Source organism: Tursiops truncatus, chromosome 6 (genome assembly GCF_011762595.2).
Source record: "Tursiops truncatus isolate mTurTru1 chromosome 6, mTurTru1.mat.Y, whole genome shotgun sequence".
NCBI classification, from domain to species: Eukaryota; Metazoa; Chordata; class Mammalia; order Artiodactyla; family Delphinidae; genus Tursiops; species Tursiops truncatus.
In genome coordinates this window covers 71,265,214-71,285,355 of record NC_047039.1, presented here as the reverse complement: position 1 = coordinate 71,285,355, position 20,142 = coordinate 71,265,214, and positions in this window count along the sequence as shown.

The following is a 20,142-nucleotide window of genomic DNA, read 5'->3' as shown; positions in this document are numbered from 1 at the left end:
AATTTAGAATGAAGAAAATGTTACTTTACAATCTTTCCTCAATGATGAGGGTTCAACAGGGGAACTGGCTCATTTTGTTACACAATTCTATTTCTATAATGATACCAGTCGTGCCTCTATGATCAATGCTGAAGTCTCTTTCTTGGTCTTCTCCCTTGTGGTTCAAGGCACGTACTATAACTCAGAATATATATATATACACACACACACACACGTAATGCTGTAAGATTACGTGACTTAAGCACATGAGCTCTAAGAGAAATCATTGATCCTGTTTCACTCTGTGAGAAATTTAGAGACCCATGACAGTCCTATTTTTCATAACCCTCTCCTTTCTGCTGGTTGAACAGGCCTGCACAGTTTTGTTTTGTTTTGTTTTTTTCCAGTAGCCTTTTGGCACCATGCTCTGTGAAGGTGAAATATCCCTACATGTCCTTCAAAGAAAATTCTTTTCCCAATAATTTCCTATTGAAATTGATTGGCTCCTTAAGTTGGCTTATTGCATTTTTCTTTCTAGGGTTTTTTTTCAATTCAAGCTCTGCACCCCTTCACATTTTGTTTTCCATCTTATTTTTGTAACTGCTCCACTGTTTCCAACCTTATCTGCTTGCTAAATAGGCTGATCTTTTCTACTTGGAAGGAAAGAGTATGAGGAAAAAAAATTCAATGGGAAATGGTATCCCAGACAATAAACAGAAGCAATTAATTGAGGTAATCAATTATACTAGTATTTTGATCCTTGAAAAATAGTGGGGTTTAACTGATAGTCACCCACATGGACCAAACAGGCAGGACAACAGGTCTTCCCATCCTATTTCTGCCAGAACCAGTCTGTTTTAGCTGTTACCCACGGCTTCAAAAAGTTAGCACATTTAGGGCTTCCCTGGTGGCGCAGTGGTTGAGAGTCCGCCTGCCGATGCAGGGGACGCGGGTTTGTGCCCCGGTCCGGGAGGGTCCCACATGCTACGGAGCGGCTGGGCCCGTGAGCCATGGCCGCTGGGCCTGCGCGTCTGGAGCCTGTGCTCCGCAACGGGAGAGGCCACAACAGTGAGAGGCCCGCGTACCGCAAAAAAAAAAAAAAGTTAGCACATTTAGAAAATATACACAACAAATGGCTGATCTACAGTAGGTCGCATCACTATCACTTGCACATGGTCTCTTCATCCATCTCCTCTTCCTCCTTCTCACCCAGGACCTCCAGTATTCCACATCTCGGTAAGTGGCACCATTGCCCATCCAGCCAGAATCCTTGGAGTCATCCCTGACCTCTCATAGCCCTCCCCCCATCACCATCTAATCACCAAGCCCTATGCATGCTGCTTCTTTTATATCTTTTCAAAATGTCCAGTTTTCTCCACTACTATCACCTAAGTCTGAGTGGGCACCATCCTCTCGTGACTAGACTATGGTAGTAGCTGCATCCACAGCTGCCCCCTTGTTTTCTAGTAATGGTCTAAAGCAAAATTCTTGACACACTGCTCCCATGCTTAAAACCCTTAAACAGCCTTTTTACCCTCTTTCTCCATTGTCACTTGCAATTTGAAAACAAAAAACAAAGAAGGAGGATTTGTACTTATTTCAGAAATTGGAGGTGAACTGAGTAAATATGAATTGGTATGGTAGGTATATTGGGCCAGAAGAGACAGAAATCCTGTTAAGAAGGAGGAGGGTGAGGCAGCATAAAAATGAATCAAGAAGCTGAATTCAAGGCTGAGAAGAAGAAAAAAAGGCATCCAGAATTCAGTCTGGACCCAGAAGTCCGGATTAACGGAGAAGAACGGAGGGCTCCAGAAAGCACATCACAAAGACAGAAAATGGAATAGATGGATTATCCAAAATGTATGACCATGTTGAAAGCTCTGAGGAAGAAATAGTAATAGCTTTTTAAAGAAAACAGCAAAATGAAGCAGTTGTTGATACTGGGAAGAACAGCATTATGCAAAAATTAAATGCAACTGTAAAACAATATTATGTTTCAGATGTAAACAACATGAAATACTCATGAGATAAAAACTCTGAATAATGATTTAACCAAGAATTGTGACTGTCCATAGTAGGAGGATGGGTGAACAGATGTAGGTGAATAGGCCCTCATCCACCATACTTGGAAATCAGTAGATAATGCCCCAAAAGAAAAAAATTTTAAATTATATTTTAAATATGGTATTTTAAAATATGAAAGTAAATATGGAACAGAAAACTGAAAATAATTTTATTTGCCTCTGGAGGATTGTGGTTGGGCGATGGGAAGAAAAAGGACTTCAGGATTTCGTTGAACATTGTGGCACAATTTGGGTTTTTAAATTGTGGTCATATATCATTTTTAAGGAAATGTTTATATATATTTACAATGCTAGAAATAGTAGAACACACCACTAAAACATTAACCAAAGAAATCAATACTAATATCAGGCAAAACAGAGTTTTAGGAAAAAAATATTATTAGAAAAAGGAAAGTCTTATTCAATGATAAAAGGAACAAATTTATTAGAATTCTGTACTTGTATCCCTCTAATAACATTCATTCAGGATGTAGACAGTGAAATTTGACAGAATTACATGAAGAAATAAAAATCTACAAGCGAAGGGGGAACTTCAAGTTGGCGGAGGAGTGAGTAAGACATGGAGATCACCTTCCTCCCCACAAATACATCTACATGTGGAACAACTCCTGCAGAACACCTACTGAATGCTGGCAGAAGACCTCAGACCTCCCAAAAGGCAAGAAACTCCCCACGTACCTGGGTAGGGGAAAAGAAAAGACAGAGACAAAAGAATAGGGATGGGACCTGCACCAGTGGGAGGGAGCTGTGAGGAGGAAAGGTTTCCACACACTAGGAAGCCCCTTCGCGGGCTGAGACTGCGGGTGGTGGAGGGGGAAGCTTCGGAGCCGCGGAGAATAGCGCAGAAACAGGGGTGCGAAGGGCAAAGCGGGGAGATTCCCGCAGAGGATCGGGGCCGACCGGCACTCACCAGCCTGAGGGGCTTGTCTGCTCACCCGCCGGGGTGGGCGGGGGCTGGGAGCTGAGGCTCGGGCTTCAGAGGTCAGACCCCAGGGAGAGGACTGGGGTTGGCTGCGTAAACATGGCCTGAAGGGGGATAGTGCGCCACAGCTAGCCAGGAGGGAGTTGGAGGAAAAGTCTGGACCTGCCGAAGAGGCAAGAGACTTTTTCTTCCCTCTTTGTTTCCTGGTGCGTGAGGAGAGGGATTCAGAGCACTGCCTAAACGAGCTCCAAAGATGGGCGCGAGCCGCGGCTATCAGCGCGGACCCCAGAGACGGGCATGAGATGCTAAGGCTGCTGCTGCCGCCACCAAGAAGCCTGTGTGTGTGAGCACAGGTCACTATCCACACCTCCCCTCCCGGGAGCCTGTGCAGTGTGCCACTGCCAGGGTCCCGGGACCCAGGGACAACTCCCCGGGGAGAACGCACGGTGCCCTGAGGCGCACGTCATGCTGGCCTCTGCCGCCACAGGCTCACCCCGCATTCCGTGCCCCTCCCTCCCCCCGGGCTGAGTGAGCCAAAGCCCCCACATCAGCTGCTCCTTTAACCCCCTCCTGTCTGGGCGAAGAACAGATGCCCTCAGGCAACCTACATGCAGAGGCAGGGCCAAATCCAAAGCTGAACCCCAGGAGCTGTGCAAACAAAGAGAAAGGGAAATTTCTCCGTGCAGCCTCAGGAAGGGGATTAAGTCTCCATAATCAACTTGATGTACCTGCATCTGTGGAATACATGAATAGACAACGAATCATCCCAAAATTGAGGTGGTGGACTTTGGGAGCAACTGTAGACTTGGGGTTTGCTTTCTGCATCTAATTTGTTTCTGGTTTTATGTTTATCTTAGTTTGGTATTTAAAGCTTATTATCATTGGTAGATTTGTTTATTGATTTGGTTGCTCTCTTCCTTTTTTTATACATACATATATATTTTTTTCCTTTTTCTCTTTCTGTGAGTATGTATGCTTCTTTGTGTGATTTTGTCTATATAGCTTTGCTTTTAACATTTGTCCTAGGGTTCTGTCTGTCCATTTTTTTTTTAGCATAGTTTTTTAGTGCTTGTTATCATTGGTGGATTTGTTTATTGATTTGGTTGCTCTCTTCTTTCTTTTTTTTATTTTAATAACATGTGGTTTTATTTTTTATTTTAATAACTTTTTTCTTTTTTTTTCTCCCTTTTCTTCTGACCCGTGTGGCTGACAGGGTGTCGGTGCTTCAGCCGGGTGTCAGGCCTGAGCCTCTGAGGTGGGAGAGCTGAGTTCAGGACATTGGACCACCAGAGACCTCCCGGCCCCATGTAAAATCAGTTGGCGAGAGATCTCGCAGAGATCTCCGTCTCAACGCTAACACCCAGCTCCACTCAACGACCAGCAAGCTCAAGTGCTAGACACCCCATGCCAAACAACTAGCAAGACAGGAATATACACCCACCCATTAGCAGAGAGGCTGCCTAAAATCATAATAAGTTCACAGACACCCCAAAACACAATACCGGACTTGGTCCTTGCCACCAGAAGGACAAGATCCAGCCTTATGGACCAGAACACAGGCACCAGTCCCCTCCACGAGGAAGTCTACACAGCCCACTGAACCAACCTTACCCACTGGGGGCAGACACCAAAAACAATGGGAACTATGAACCTACAGCCTGTGAAAAGGAGACACCAAACACAGTAAGTTAAGCAAAATGAGAAGACAGAGAAATATGCAGCAGATGAAGGAGCAAGGTAAAAACCCACCAGACCAAACAAATGAAGAGGAAATAGGCAGTCTACCTGAAAAAGAATTCAGAGGAATGATAGTAAAGATGATCCAAAATCTTGGAAATAGAATGGAGAAAATACAAGAAACATTTAACAAGGACCTAGAGAAACTAAAGAGCAAACAAACAATGATGAACAACACAGTAAATGAAATTTACAATTCCCTAGAAGGAATCAATAGCAGAATAACTGAGGCAGAAGAATGGATAAGTGACCTGGAAGATAAAATAGTGGAAATAACTACCACAGAGCAGAATGAACCAAAACAATGAAAAGAATTGAGGACAGTCTCAGAGACCTCTGGGACAACATTAAATGCACCAACATTCATATTACAGGGGTCCCAGAAGAAAAAGAGAAAAAGTAAAGGTCTGAGAAAATATTTGGAGATTATAGTTGAAAACTACCCTAATAAGGGACAGGAGATAGTCAATCGAGTCCAGGAAGGGCAGAGAGTCCCATACAGGATAAATCCAAGGAGAAACATGCCAAGACACATATTAATCAAACTATCAAAAATAAAATACAAAGAAAAAACATTAAAAGCAGCAAGGGAAAGGCAACAAATAACATACATGAGAATTTCCATAAGGTTAACAGCTCATCTTTCAGCAGAAACTCTGCAAGCCAAAAGGGTGTGGCAGGACGTATGTAAAGTGATGAAAGGGAAAAAGCTACAACCAAGATTACTCTACCCAGCATGGATCTCATTCAGATTCGACTGAGAAATTAAAACCTTTACAGACAAGCAAAAGCTAAGAGAATTCAGCACCACCAAACCAGCTTTACAACAAATGCTAAAGGAACTTCTCTAGGCACGAAACACAAGAGAAGGAAAAGACCTACAATAACGAACACAAAACAATTAAGAAAATGGTCATAGGGACATACATATTGATAATTAACTTAAATTACCGTAAATGGATTAAATGCTCCAACCAAAAGACAGACTGGCTGAATGGACACAAAAACAAGACCCGTATATATGCTGTCTACAAGAAACTCACTTCAGACCTAGGGACACATAGAGACTGAAAGTGAGGGGATGGAAAAAGATATTCCATGCCAATGGAAATCAAAAGAAAGCCGGAATAGCATTACTCATATCAGATAAAAAAGACTTTAAAATAAAGACTGTTATAAGAGACAAGGAAGGACACTACAAAATGATCAAGGGATCAATCCAAGAAGAAGATACAACAATGGTAAATATTTATGTACCCAACATTGGAGTACCTCAGTACATAAGGCAAATGCTAGCAGCCATAAAAGGGGAAATCAACAGTAACACAATACTAGTAGGGGACTTTAACACCCCACTTTCACCAATGGACAGATCTTCCAAAATGAAAATAAGTAAGGAAACACAAGCTTTAAATGATACATTACACAAGATGGACTTAATGGATATTTATAGGACATTCCATCCAAAAACAACAGAATACACTTTCTTCTCAATTGCTCATGGAACATTCTCCAGGATAGATTATGCCTTGGGTCGCAAATCAAGCCTTGGTAAATTTAAGAAAATTGAAAATGTATCAAGTATCTTTTCTGACCACAACGCTGTAAGACTAGATCAATTACAGGAAAAAAACTGTAAAAAATACAAACATATGGAGGCTAAACAATACACTACTAAATAACCAAGAGATCGCTGAGGAAATCAAAAATACCTAGAAACAAATGACAATGAAAACACGACGGCCCAAAACCTATGCGATGCAGCAAAAGCAGTTCTAAGAGGGAAGTTTAGAGCAACACAATCCTACCTCAAGAAACAAGAAGCATATCAAACAACCTAACCTTGCACCTAAAGCAATTAGAGAGAGAAGAACAAAAAAACCCAAAGTTAGCAGAAGGAAAGAAATCATAAAAATCAGATCAGAAATAAATGAAAAATAAATGAAGGAAATGACAGCAAACATCAGTAAAACCAAAAGCTTGTTCTTTGAGAAGATAAACAAAATTGATAAACCATTAGCCAGACTCATCAAGCAAAAAAGGGAGAAGACTCAAATCAGTAGAATTAGAAATGAAAAAGGAGAAGTAAAAAATGACACTGCAGAAATACAAGGGTTCATGAGAGACTACTACAAGCAACTATATGCCAATAAAATGGACAACCTGGAAGAAATGGACAAATTCTTAGAAAAGATAAACCTTCCAAGACCGAACCAGGAAGAAATAGAAAATATTAGGCGACCCGTCACAAGCACTGAAATTGAAACTGTGATTAAAAATCTTCCAACAAAATAAAGCCCAGGACCAGATGGCTTCACAGGTGAATTCCATCAAATATTTAGAGAAGAGCTATCACCTATCCTTCTCAAACTCTTCCAAAATATAGCAGAGGGAGGAATACTCCCAAACTGATTCTACGAGGCCACCATCACCCTGATACCAAAACCTGACAAGGATGTCACAAAGAAAGAAAACTACAGGCCAATATCACTGATGAACATAGATGCAAAAATCCTCAACAAAATACTAGCAAACAGAATCCAACAGCACATTAAAAGGATCATACACCACGATCAAGTGGGGTTTATCACAGGAACGCAAGGATTCTTCAGTATACACAAATCAATCAATGTGATAAACCATATTAACAAACTGAAGAATAAAAACCATATGATCATCTCAATAGATGCTGAAAAAGTTTTCGACAAAATTCAACACCCATTTATGATAAAACCCCTCCAGAAAGTAGGCACACAGGGAACTTACCTCAACATAATAAAGGCCATATATGACAAACCCACAGCTAATATCATTCTCAACGGTGAAAAACTGAAACCATTTCCACTAAGAGCAGGAACAAGACAAGATTGCCCACTCTCACCACTATTATTCAACATAGTGTTGGAAGTTTTAGCCACAGCAATCATAGAAGAAAAAGAAATAAAAGGAATCCAAATCTGAAAAGAAAATGTAAAGCTGTCACTGTTTTCAGTTGACATGATACTGCACACAGAGAATCCTAAAGATGCGACCATAAAACTACTAGGAGGAATCAATGAATTTGGTAAAGTAGCAGGATACAAAATTAATGCACAGAAATTTCTCACATTCCTATACACTAATGATGGAAAATCTGAAAGAGAAATTAAGGAAACATTCTCATTTACCACTGCAACAAAAGGAATAAAATACCTAGGAATAAACCTACCTAAGGAGAAAAAAGACCTGTATGCAGCAAACTATAAGTCACTGGTGAAAGAAATTAAAGATGATACAAACAGATGGAGAGATATACCGTGTTCTTGGATTGGAAGACTCAACATTGTGAAAATGATTATACTACCCAAAGCAATCTACAGATTCAATGCAATCCCTATCAAACTACCAATGGCATTTTTCACAGAACTAGAACAAAAAATTTCACAATTTGTTTGGAAACACAAAAGACCCCGAACAGCCAAAGCAATATTGAGAAAGAAAAACGGAGCTGGAGGAATCAGGCTCCCAGACTTCAGACTATACTACAAAGCTACAGTAATCAAGACAGTATGGTACTGGCACAAACACAGAAATAGAGATCAATGGAACAAGACAGAAAGCCCAGAGATAAACCCACACACTTATGGTCACCTTATCTTTGATAAAGAAGGCAAGAATATACAATGGAGAAAAGACAGTCTATTCAATAAGTGGTGCTGGGAAAACTTTACAGCTACATGTAAAAGAATGAAATTAGAACACTCCCTAATACCATACACAAAAATAAATTCAAAATGGATTAGAGACCTAAATGTAAGGCCAGACACTATAAAACTCTTAGAAGAAAACAGAGGCAGAACACTTTATGACATTAATCACAGCAAGATCCTTTTTGACCCATCTCCTAGAGAAATGGAAATAAAAACAAAAATAAACAAATGGGACCTAATGAAACATAAAATCTTTTGCACAGGAAAGAAACCATAAACATGACAAAAAGACAACCCTCAGAATGGGAGAAGATGTTTGCAAATGAAGCAACTGACAAAGGATTAATCTCCAAAATTTACAAGCAGCTCATGCAGCTCAATATTAAAAAAAGAAACAACCCAATCCAAACATGGGCAGAAAACCTAAATAGACATTTCTTCAAAGAAGATATACAGATTGCCAACAAACACATGAAAGGATGCTCAATATCACTAGTCATTAGAGAAACGCAAATCAAGACTACAATGAGGTATCACCTCACACCGGTAAGAATGGGCATCATCAGAAAATGTATAAACAACAAATGCTGGAGAGGGTGTGGAGAAAAGGGAACCCTCCTGCACTGTTGGTGGGAATGTAAATTGATACAGCCACTATGGAGAACAGTATGGAGGTTCCTTAAAAAACTAAAAATAGAACTACCATACGACCCAGCAATCCCACTACTGGGCATCTACCCTGAGAAAACCATAATTCAAAAAGAGTCATGTACCACAATGTTCACTGCAGCTGTATTTACAATAGCCAGGACATGGAAGCAACCTAAGTGTCCATCGACAGATGAATGGATAAAGAAGATGTGGTACATATATACAACGGAATATTAGCCATAAAAAGAAATGAAATTGAATTATTTGTAGTGAGGTGGATGGACCTAGAGTCACACATAGTGAAGTAAGTCAGAAAGAGAAAAACAAATACCATATGCCGACACATATATATAGAATCTAAAAAAAAAAAAAACCAGAAAGGTTCTGAAGAACCTAGCAGCAGGACAGGAATAAAGATGCAGACGTAGAGAATGCTCTTGAGGACACGGGGAGGGGTAAGGGTAAACTGGGACAAAGTGAGAGAGTGGCATGGATATGTATATACTACCAAATGTAAAATAGATGGCTAGTGGGAAGCAGCCTCAACGCACAGGGAGATCAGCTCAGTGCTTTCTGACCACCTATAGGGGTGGGATAGGGAGGGTCAGTGGGAGATGCAAGAGGGAGGAGATATGGGATTATATGTAATTGTATAGATGATTCACTTTGTTATAAAGCAGAAACTAACACACCACTGTAAAGCAATTATACTCCAATAAAGATGTTAAAAAAAAAATCTACAAGCACTTTGGAAGAGGAAAGGGGCAAAGAAATGTGTACAGTTAGCTTGCAATCCAGCAGTTTTAGTCCAGAGTATTTACCTGTGAGAAATGTTTTATAAATGATTACCCACATTATACTTACTTATGTTAGGCAAAAATTAGAAAAAGGCCAATGTCCATCCATCAACGAGTGGATAAACAAATTGTGGTATAGTCATAAATGGAAACAAAATGGAGGTAACTACTGACCACTTTACATTAATAAACTAAAAAATCATTCTTAGTAAAAAAAAAAACAACAAAAATATCACATAGTTTATAATACATTTACTTGAGATTATAGAATGAACGAAATTAATCTATAGTAACAGAAAGCATATTACTGGTTTCCTGGAAACGCAGTGGAGGTGGGAAGACGAAGCATTGACAGCAAAGGGACACAGGGGAATTTGGGGGTGACAGAAATGTTCTATGGCTTGACTGGAATGGTTACAGAGGTATATACATTCGTCGAGATTCATTCATATACCTAGATCCCTTTTTATAACATAAATTATGGTTCAATAAATGTGGTTTTTAAGTATTTAAAGGAAGAGCTGTGTCTTTCTATAGCAGTTTGGGCTGTTGTAACAAAACACCATGCACTGGATGGCTTAAACAACAAACATTTGTTTCTCACAGTTCTAGTGGCTGAAAAGTCCAAGATCAAGGTGCTAGCAGATTTAATGTCTGGTGAAGGCCATCTTCCTGGTTTGCAGAGACAGCCTCCAGCCATCTTGCTGTATATTTTTACTTGGTGGGAGGGAGAGAGAGAGAGAGAGAGAGAGAGAGCAAAAGCTCTCTGGCCTCTTCTTATAAAGGCACTAATCCCATCATGGAGGCTCCACCCTTCATGACTTCATCTAAACCTAATTGTCTCCCAAAGGTTCCACCTCCAAATACTATCGCATTGCAGATTAGTGCCTCAACCCGAATTTGAGGGGACACAAACATTCAGTCCACAGCAACAGGAGGCCTTTCAAAGGGCCTCCAACCTAGGGCCTGGGAACCTGTACCACATTTGTTGGCAGTGGGGATGCTGCTTTGCAAAATCAGTGAAAAAAGTGTAAGTGCCAACAGAAAGGGAGAGAACACTTTCTTCCTGTGAGTGGTGGCAACCTGAGAGTGGTGATGACACAAAATCCACCCATGTGATCTTGCTGAGATGAGAGAAGCAGCAGGAGCCAGTCAAGGCCACCAAGCAGTGCATGTTGGCACCAGCAGCAAGAGTAAAATTTAATTAGCTTCTGAAAGTGTTGCTGGAGGTTCCACTGAATTAGTTATATTTTATTACTATAATGAATATAATATAAACCTTTAATATTCTCTCCCCCATCCTAAAGCTGACATGTTCCGGGGAAAGTGAATGTACATTTGTTTTACGGTGTTGTAACAGTACCAGGAAAACACATGAATGACTGTAGAGACTTAACTGCTCTTAACCTCAGTTCTTTTTTAAAAATGAAAACATTAGTCTAGGTGATTTCCAAGGTCTCTTTTAACTTTATATTCTAAGGCATAGTTCTTTTCCTTAAAACTATGGGAGGAAATGACATAAAACACTTATAATAATAAAAAATAAGTAAATCATCAGTACTTACATACACAGAAAACTCAAGATAATCAATTTTAACTATTAAAATAATATATCAAATTATTATTAATAAATAATATAATAATATATTAAATGATATGAGATTTCAATAGAGTGGAGGGAAACAAGATAATTATATTTATCTATCTCATCTCTCTATCTAAGAAATCTATATGATTCTTGTACACCAGCAACAGCAGTATAGTAACTATGAGGTCACAAGAATTTTAAAATTATATTTAAAATAAGAGAAAAAAGTATCAGTTAGCCAGGAACAACCATAACAAGAAATTCGCAAAATCGCACAGAGAGCTGTAAACTTTCCAGAGAACTACAAAAAATTTGAGAAAATAGAAGGAGAGTCATAAAAATATTCCTGGATGGAAAGACTGATTTGCACTGTTCTCACATCTCCTTTTAGCTATCACTCTCTTCTGTTCTTCGCTTAATAGTCATAATTTTTAGAGTTGTCAACAGTGTCCATCTCCATTTCCTTCTTTCCCATTTACTCTCCAGTTCACTACAATCTGTCTTGTTCCTCTATCTAGGCCACCAAAACTGTTCCCTTCAAGGCAACATACTTGTTGCTAAAGCCAAGGACAATCTTACAGTCTTTATCACAGGATGTTACTGATGATCACAGGAGTATCTGACAATATCATCAGTCCCCTTTTCTAAGAAACAATCTTCCCTCTACTTCTAAGACACCACACTCTCCCGTTTCTCTGCCCTCCCTCTGGCGGCTTGTTCTGTCTCATTTTGTGGCTCTCCATCCTCTGCTTGCACCTTCAATCTTCATGTTCTTTGGATCCTCTGCTATTTTCACTCTGTGGACTCTGCCTGGGAGATCACATTCAGTCTTATAGCTTAATCCACTCTTTAAATACTGAACACACCCAAATCTGCACTCCAGATCATCTCACTCTAATCCAGACTTCAACAGCCTATTGGACATGTAGTTTTGGGTGTACCACACACATCTCAAACTTGACATATACAAAAAATATCATCTCCCATGTCTTACTCATCTTTCTTGCATTCCCTCTCAGTGAATGGAATCAATGTGTACCCAATGGCCCTGTGGTGTCAGCTCTGATTCTTCCCACCTTCTTATTTTACATGTCTAATCAATTACCAAATTCTGTTAATTTTACCTCCCAAATATCATCCAAATATACCACCTTTGTCAAATCCATCCAAATCTTTTTATTTGTGGTGCCAATATCCTAGCTCATACCTGCATCATTTTTCTTCTGATTTATTAGAACAACCGATTTTCCTGCCACAATTTTTTTGCATCCACTCCAACTGATCCTCCATATTGCAGCCAGACAGATCTTACTTATATGTGAATCTGGTGAAGTCACTCTTTTTTTTTTTAATTAATTAATTTACTTTTGGCTGCGTTGGGTCTTTGTTGCTGTGCGTGGGCTTTCTTTTTAGTTGCGGTGAGCGGGGTCTACTCTTCATTGCCATGCGCGGGCCTCCATTGCAGTGGCCTCTCTCGTCTTGGAGCACCGGCTCTAGGTGCGTGGGCTCTAGAGTGCAGGCTCAGTAGTTGTGGCACACAGGCCTAGCTGCTCTGCAGCACGTGGGATCTTCCTGAACCAGGGCTCCAACCCGTGTCCCCTGCATTGGCAGGTGGATTCCTAACCATTGCGCCCCCAGGGAAGCCCCAAGTCACTCTTACCTACACCTTTTCGATGATTCCTAATGACCGTCAGGTTAAAGGCCATGCTCCTTAATGTGGTTTGTCCCCTGTTGACCAGTCAGTCCCCTGTCCAGAACCAACCTTCTGCACTCCGTTCTAGGCACACAGAAGTACTTTCAATTTCTCAAATGCATCAGGCTCTCTATTGACCTTTGGGCTTTCTAGCTGCTGTTCCATTCATCTTCAACTTCTCTCTTATATATGTGACTGCCTACTATAAACCTCAGGACTAAACTTAGATGTTCCTCCTCGAGGAGGCCTCACTGACTTCAAGGCTGGGGTAGACCCTTACCATATGTTCTCTCAATACCTTGTGCCTCTCTTCTCATTGCTCATGTTTCATTGGGTTGACATGTAAAATGTCAGTTACTCTCCAGTTTCCTGCACTAGAAACCATGAATGTGAGGGCAGGAACTATGTCCACCTAGTGCACTGCTGTATCCCCATGTCAAGCACAGTTTCTGACGTTCAACAGATGTTGAACGTAGATGTTCAATAATTAGATTTTCAGTAATTATGGGATGAAATAATTTATTAATTGTGATCTATAATAATGAAGGTAATAATATTGATACAAGAATGAAAAGATAAATGAGACTGAACGAAAGCCCAAAACAGATCCCTGGGAGACAGGAAATTTAATAAAATTTAATGAAAGTATTACTGTTAACAAGTGGAGAAAAGTGAGAATTTCTGAGTTACTAACAGTTAGCTTTGGAGGTGAGGGGTGGAGAAAGATTTTCTAAAGTTAAAATATATGAAAAGTGCCAGAAAAAATGCATTTGATTCCATAATCATTTACATGGCTTTTAATCAAAACTATCATGAGCCAAATTAAAAGGCAAACTGAAAACTGGGGGAGGGACTTCCCTGGTGGTGCAGTGGTTAAGAATCTGCCTGCCGGTGCAGGGGACATGGGTTCAAGCCCTGGTCTGGGAAGATCCCGCATGCCGTGGAGCAACTAAGCCCGTGAGCCACAACTACTGAGCCTGCGCTCTAGAGCCCATGAGCCACAACTACTGAGCCCATGTGCCACAACTACTGAGCCCATGTGCCACAACTACTGAAGCCCACACCTAGAGCCTGTGCTCCACAATAGAAGTCACCGCAATGAGAAGCCCACACACCACAATGAAGAGTAGCCCCCACTCACCGTAACTAGAGAAAGCCCACGTGCAGGAACGAAGACCCAACACAGCCAAAAACAAATAAATAAATTTATATTTTAAAAAAAGAAAAAGAAAACTGGGGGAAAAATATATTCATTAAATAGGAGAAGCAAAGGGTTACAATTCTTTTTTAAATTGTTTCCTCAAATGTTAAGAATGATGATCCCAGATAAATCATCAAGGACATAAAGAAACTTAAAAGAAATACAAATTAATAATGAACAGCAAAAATAATTCAACTTCAGTTGTAATCAAAGAAATGCAAATTTTTTTAATGAGACGTTTTTTAACCTTAACATTGGTAAATATTTTTAATACAAAAATTCTAGGCATACAAGAGAGTGGTGAGACATTATTAGGGGAGTGAGGTGTTATAGCTGAGAGATAGACATAAAATTGCATAGGAAGTATGAGATTACCACTGTAAAATTAAGAATATACAAACACACACACAGAGGCTATAAGGAAATAAATATGTTAGATATGCTTCCCTCTAGGTTAAGAGATTGAGAGACTCATTTTTGCCTCTATATGTTTCTGTATTTCCACATTTTCTACAGTATTTATTACTTTTACCATCCAGCAAAAAAAATAAAAATAAAAATTGACTGTGAGAGATTCTGATAAAGCTAACCTGACCGTATAGAAAGCATCAAGACGGATGGAGCCAGGTGTTGATCTCTGCATTGAAAAAGGCCTCTGGGGTATAAATGTGAATGAATCCTGGAGCCCTGAAATGTGACTACAGGATGTCTTGCACTGATCGTTGTCACAATGAGGGCTCAGGAATGCTAGAGAGGCATAGGGGATGTGCCTGAAGCCCTGGTGTGGGGCCTGGAAACCACAGAGAGTGGGAAAGAGAGCACTAGGGAGCATGGAAGGGACATCGAGGGCCCTGGAATCACAGATGGAGATACAGGTTATGGGCCAGTAGACTTAGGGAACATGAGCTTCTAATATCCCACAGAGTTTCTAGAGGACTGGAGGTGAGAGGTCAAATGAGCTAGAGATGAGGCCTCTGGGTCACCATGTTACAAGCCTGTTTCAAAGTAAAAACCTGGTATTCCAGAAAATTCCTTAAAAGGGATGATGCCCCGCTCTGAAAATAAGAACACTGACTAGAGAGGGAGACTGGAGAAGAGGGGGCTTTGAGGAGTCTACGAGAAAAGAAGAGAGAGCCAAAAAGACCTCCATGTGCTCAAGAAATTTGGGGCAATCAATGGCCTTCGCCCATAGCTCTGTATTCCTACACATGACACTAGCATTAAAAAGAGCTTTAGGGAATTCCCTGGCAGTCCAGTGGTTAGGACTCCGTGCTTTCACTGCCGAGGGCCCAAGTTCGATCCCTGGTTGGGGAACTAAGAGCCCACAAAGCCATGTGACACGGTCAAAAAAAAAAAAAGCTTTAAAGCATAAGACAGTCGATTTTGTTAGAATTAAGTTCACTATGAATGACAGAAACCCCAAAATAACAATGGTTTAAATACTTTAGATTGTAGAGAAAAACAAATTTCTAAGTCAAAGGGCAGGCATCCAGCGCTGGGCAGCCTATGTCTGTATCAGGGATTCAGGCTCCCTCTACCTAATGCTTCACCAAGCATTAACTCCAAGCACAATGCCACCGAGATAGCTGCCCTAGCTCCAGCCACCTTGTCTCCATGCTGGTCAGCAGTGGAGAGAAAAGGGGCAAAGAATAAGGGAGATTTCCAGATGCTGCTACTGGACACTTCTGCTTATAGGTCATTGGCCAGGACTCAGTCACAGGGTCACATCTCAATGCAAGAGAAGCTGAAAAATGTAGTGTTTATTCTGGGGAGCCACATGTCCAGCTCCACATTCAACTAATACTGAAGATGGTTTCTAGAAAGGGGAGATAAATAACAGTTTCCTCCAATGTAAGATTTTAATCAATGAAGTAAGAGGAATACAATATCCACAAGAGGGAACACTTTGTGCAAAGTCAAAGAGGGGTGAAGAGCATCGTGTGTCCAGGAAAACAGTGAATACCATCCACCAGATGGGGGCTGCCGAATCAACCATGTGTAAGTGTTAGGTTCAACATGCAATGCATATTTGTCTCATGGGGGGTGGGTGAGGGGCCAATGATACCACGACTTACTTACATTACTTTCTAGTCTCCTTATTTTCTGAATTTTGTATAATTTGCAACAGTTTACACACTCATAATGTGTCGGTAGTTTTTTTTTAAAGTACTTACTGCTACAAGTTTGTTCTCATCTCCAGAGAATTATAAAAATGACTCAAACATGTACAAGGATGCACACTTCAGACTGCTGGATATGTACTTACCCTGGATTTAAAAAAGATAGATTTGTCAGTGTTAGGTACCCACAACCAGAGAGATCTACGCAAACCTGCCTTGCCCAAGTTGGTAATTTTTGTCCTCTGCAATACTGCATCCAAGAATATAAGTAAGACAAGTGTATGACATTCAAAGGTAAGACAACTGAAGAGTCATTACAGCATGCCTGACGATCATGTCTCACAGAGCCAGAAACACAGCATTTTGTGTGAAGTACGATTGCTTCACTGCTTCATTTCCAGTAAACTTGATTTGAAACGGGAGAGATCTTTCCCTTAACCCTGTCCCTAAGCCCTGATTCCAGAAGATAAACATGACGACATTTATCTGGCCCTTGGGTGGGTCTCAAAAATTTTGGACAAATGCCTTTATATTTTGCTGCAATCAAATGTCTTGAGGAAAGTGTGGTCAGCGATGAAGTGGCAGAAAATGCAGTCCACTTGGGTCTGCAGGGTCAAGTGTTCTTATCCATAAAGCGCAGCATCAAGGTGAATTTGTGTTCCCTGTAGTAGAGACTTGGTGCTGGGAACATATTTTTCCTTGAAGAAACTACCAGACAGGCTGCAAAATCGCTATCTTTCACAGTATTCAGCTTAGAGCACCTGGAGCTAATGCTACCTCTGGGGAAAGGCTCTGGCAGAGGAAGATATGGCCAAACAGCTGGAATGAGTTACCTGCTACATGGAAAATGGCCCTGGCCTTGTTCGCACTGCAGACATCTTTACACCCCGAGTTGAAGAAGCATTATCTACAGGGACTATAATTACCGTTCCTCATTGTTGTACTCTGGCATTTTCTTTTAGCACATGAACTTCCTGCATTATAATCTTTGCTCTGGAAACAGCTGGCTCAGCTCAAATAGCTTGAACACGAATGAAACCCCTGCTCACCCCTTTATAAGTTTCGTACTTGAGCATGAAATCATGGGATCAAATCCTCAACAGCCCTGGAACTTTTCTCGAGACAAAGTGTTTCTTATAAAACCCTTCGTCTTCCTTTCATAATTATGATGCAGAGGAAAAGAAGAATCTTCTTTTGAATATTTCAGCAGACATGACTCACACGATCTTCACTCATTCATGTAGCAGCCGCAACATTTCTGCCACATCCAGCTTCCCCCACCCACCCCATACACGTTTAATCGGCAAAAGCAGGGAACAGAACAGTGTGATAATGTGCTACCATTTGGGATTTTAAAAAAATAAAGGAAAACATCATGATTTACATACAACTGTATCCCACCTAAGTTTTTTATATGCGATTATGATATTAAAGAACACAGATGCTGGCCAAAGTCAGTTTGAGGTAGCAGGTAGGTGATTTAAGAAACATGATTTTTCTATTTGTATAATGGTGAGGTCACTGACTCATGATTTGGAGTTGAAGGACCCAGATTTGAGTTAGGATTTGCCCTCTAGCTATATGAATATCGTCCAATTTCTAAACTCTGACCCCTAGCTTCCTGAACTAGATAAAATGGTAATAATAACAACAACAATAATAATCATGGTCGATATTATTATTATATTATTCACTCAGGATGTTTTTTAGAATTAACAGAGCATTTTGAAAATTTTAAGGCGATGTTTAACAAATTAATTAATCATACGTGCTTTCACTTTATTGGATTCTTGCCCCAATGATGAGGCAGGTCTGTCCTAGATCACCTGTTAACTTGCCTTTAATGCCTGCAGCAAAACCTCTTGCACTCGGTGGAAGACTGGCTGAGATTCATGGCATCATTTAGAGCAGATGAACAGCTTTTCTTTGCCCCACCTGGAACTTTAACTCCAGACCTTGGCTACCTCCACTAAGGAACAGAGCCAACTAGCCCAGACCACAGTGAAGCTGAAATTTCTGACCCCCTGAAAACATACCCATTTGAAGCTGAATATGCTCAAATTCATAAAGGTTGCCACCTGAGTTGGTTTAAAAATGCTTTGAATCTGGCTAAACATATTTTTGGTGAAAACCTAGTTGCAGACAAAAACACTGCCTATGAGATAAGGAAAACAGGTGAGTCCAAAGGTTGTGTCAGGTTGATTGCCTGTAACTTGAATAGAACAGTTTTCCAGAGCTGCTGCAATTTATGGACTTGTTTGCATGGACCTCAGCAAATCAGACTATTGGCATCTTTTTGTTAAATCTGCCTTAGCTTTCCAGAGCAAAAGCCATTAGGAAAAACCATTTCCCCTTCTGTTAGTTTGATTCACGCTCCAGACTCCTCTAAATGAGTAAGGGATAAAAATGTTCATTAACACTATTTTTTCTTTGCAGATCTCTCTGGTGGGTAAGTGAGGCTCTATTCCTTCCCCGACTTCAAGGAAAAAGACAACACAAAGAGCAAAAGGAACAAATGTGGGAGCAAAAGCCATATAATTAGACCTCATTTAATTATTTAACTTCTATTTTTGGAGCAAAATTTTCAGCAACATATCCTGTTTTCACTTAAGGGCAATAGGAAAGTGACAATATAGTGTAAACAGTTGACCAATCTTCAACCATCCATAAATTAGCTTCAATATTTTTGCCACATCTGGGACCTCCAGATAAATGTTTAATAGAAAAAAAGCAATGTGCAGAATAGCATGAGTAATATACTATCAGTTAGGTTTAAAAAAACTATCTATAAATACACATACACACACACTATTATGAACTTAATATATCCCTGAAAATACCAGTAAGAAATTGTTTAATGTAGTTGTCTTTGTAGAAAATTTGGGCGATGAAAAGGTAAGGGTATACCTCTTTGTACTTTTGAGTATTGTACCATTTGAATATACTATCTGGTCAATAAAATAAAGTATTTTTATTGTGATATAATTGACATATATCATTACAATGATTTGATATATGTATATTTTATGAAATGATCACTACAATAAGTTTTGTTAACATCCATCACCAGGTACAGTTACAGACTTTTTTCTTGTGATGCAAACTTTTAAGGTCTACTCTCTTAGCCACTTTCAAATAAGCAATACGGTACTATTAACTATAGTCACCATGCTGTACATTACGTACTCAGGACTTATTTACTTTATAACTTCAAGTTTGTACCTTTTGACCACCTTAACCCATTTTGCCCTCCCCAACCCCTCTGGCAATCACCAATCTGTTCTCTGTTTCTATGAGTTTGGTATTTTCTTTCTGTTTTTTGTTTTGTTTTAGATTTCAAGTGAGATCATACAGTATATGTCTTTCTCATCTAATTTATTTCACTTAACATAATGTCCTTAAGGTCCATCCAAGTTGTCACAAATGGAAAAAATTCCTTCTTTTTTATGGCTGAAAAATATTGCATTATGTATAGGTATATGTATATGTGTAGTGTGTATATATATATATATATATATATATATATATATGCGCCACATCTTCCTTATCCATTCATCCATCAGTGGACACTTAGGTTGTTTCCAAATCTTGGCTATTGTAAATAATGCTGCAATGAACATGGGGGTGCAGATATGTTTTTCAATAAGTCTTCATTTCCTTCAGAAAAATACCCGGCAGTGG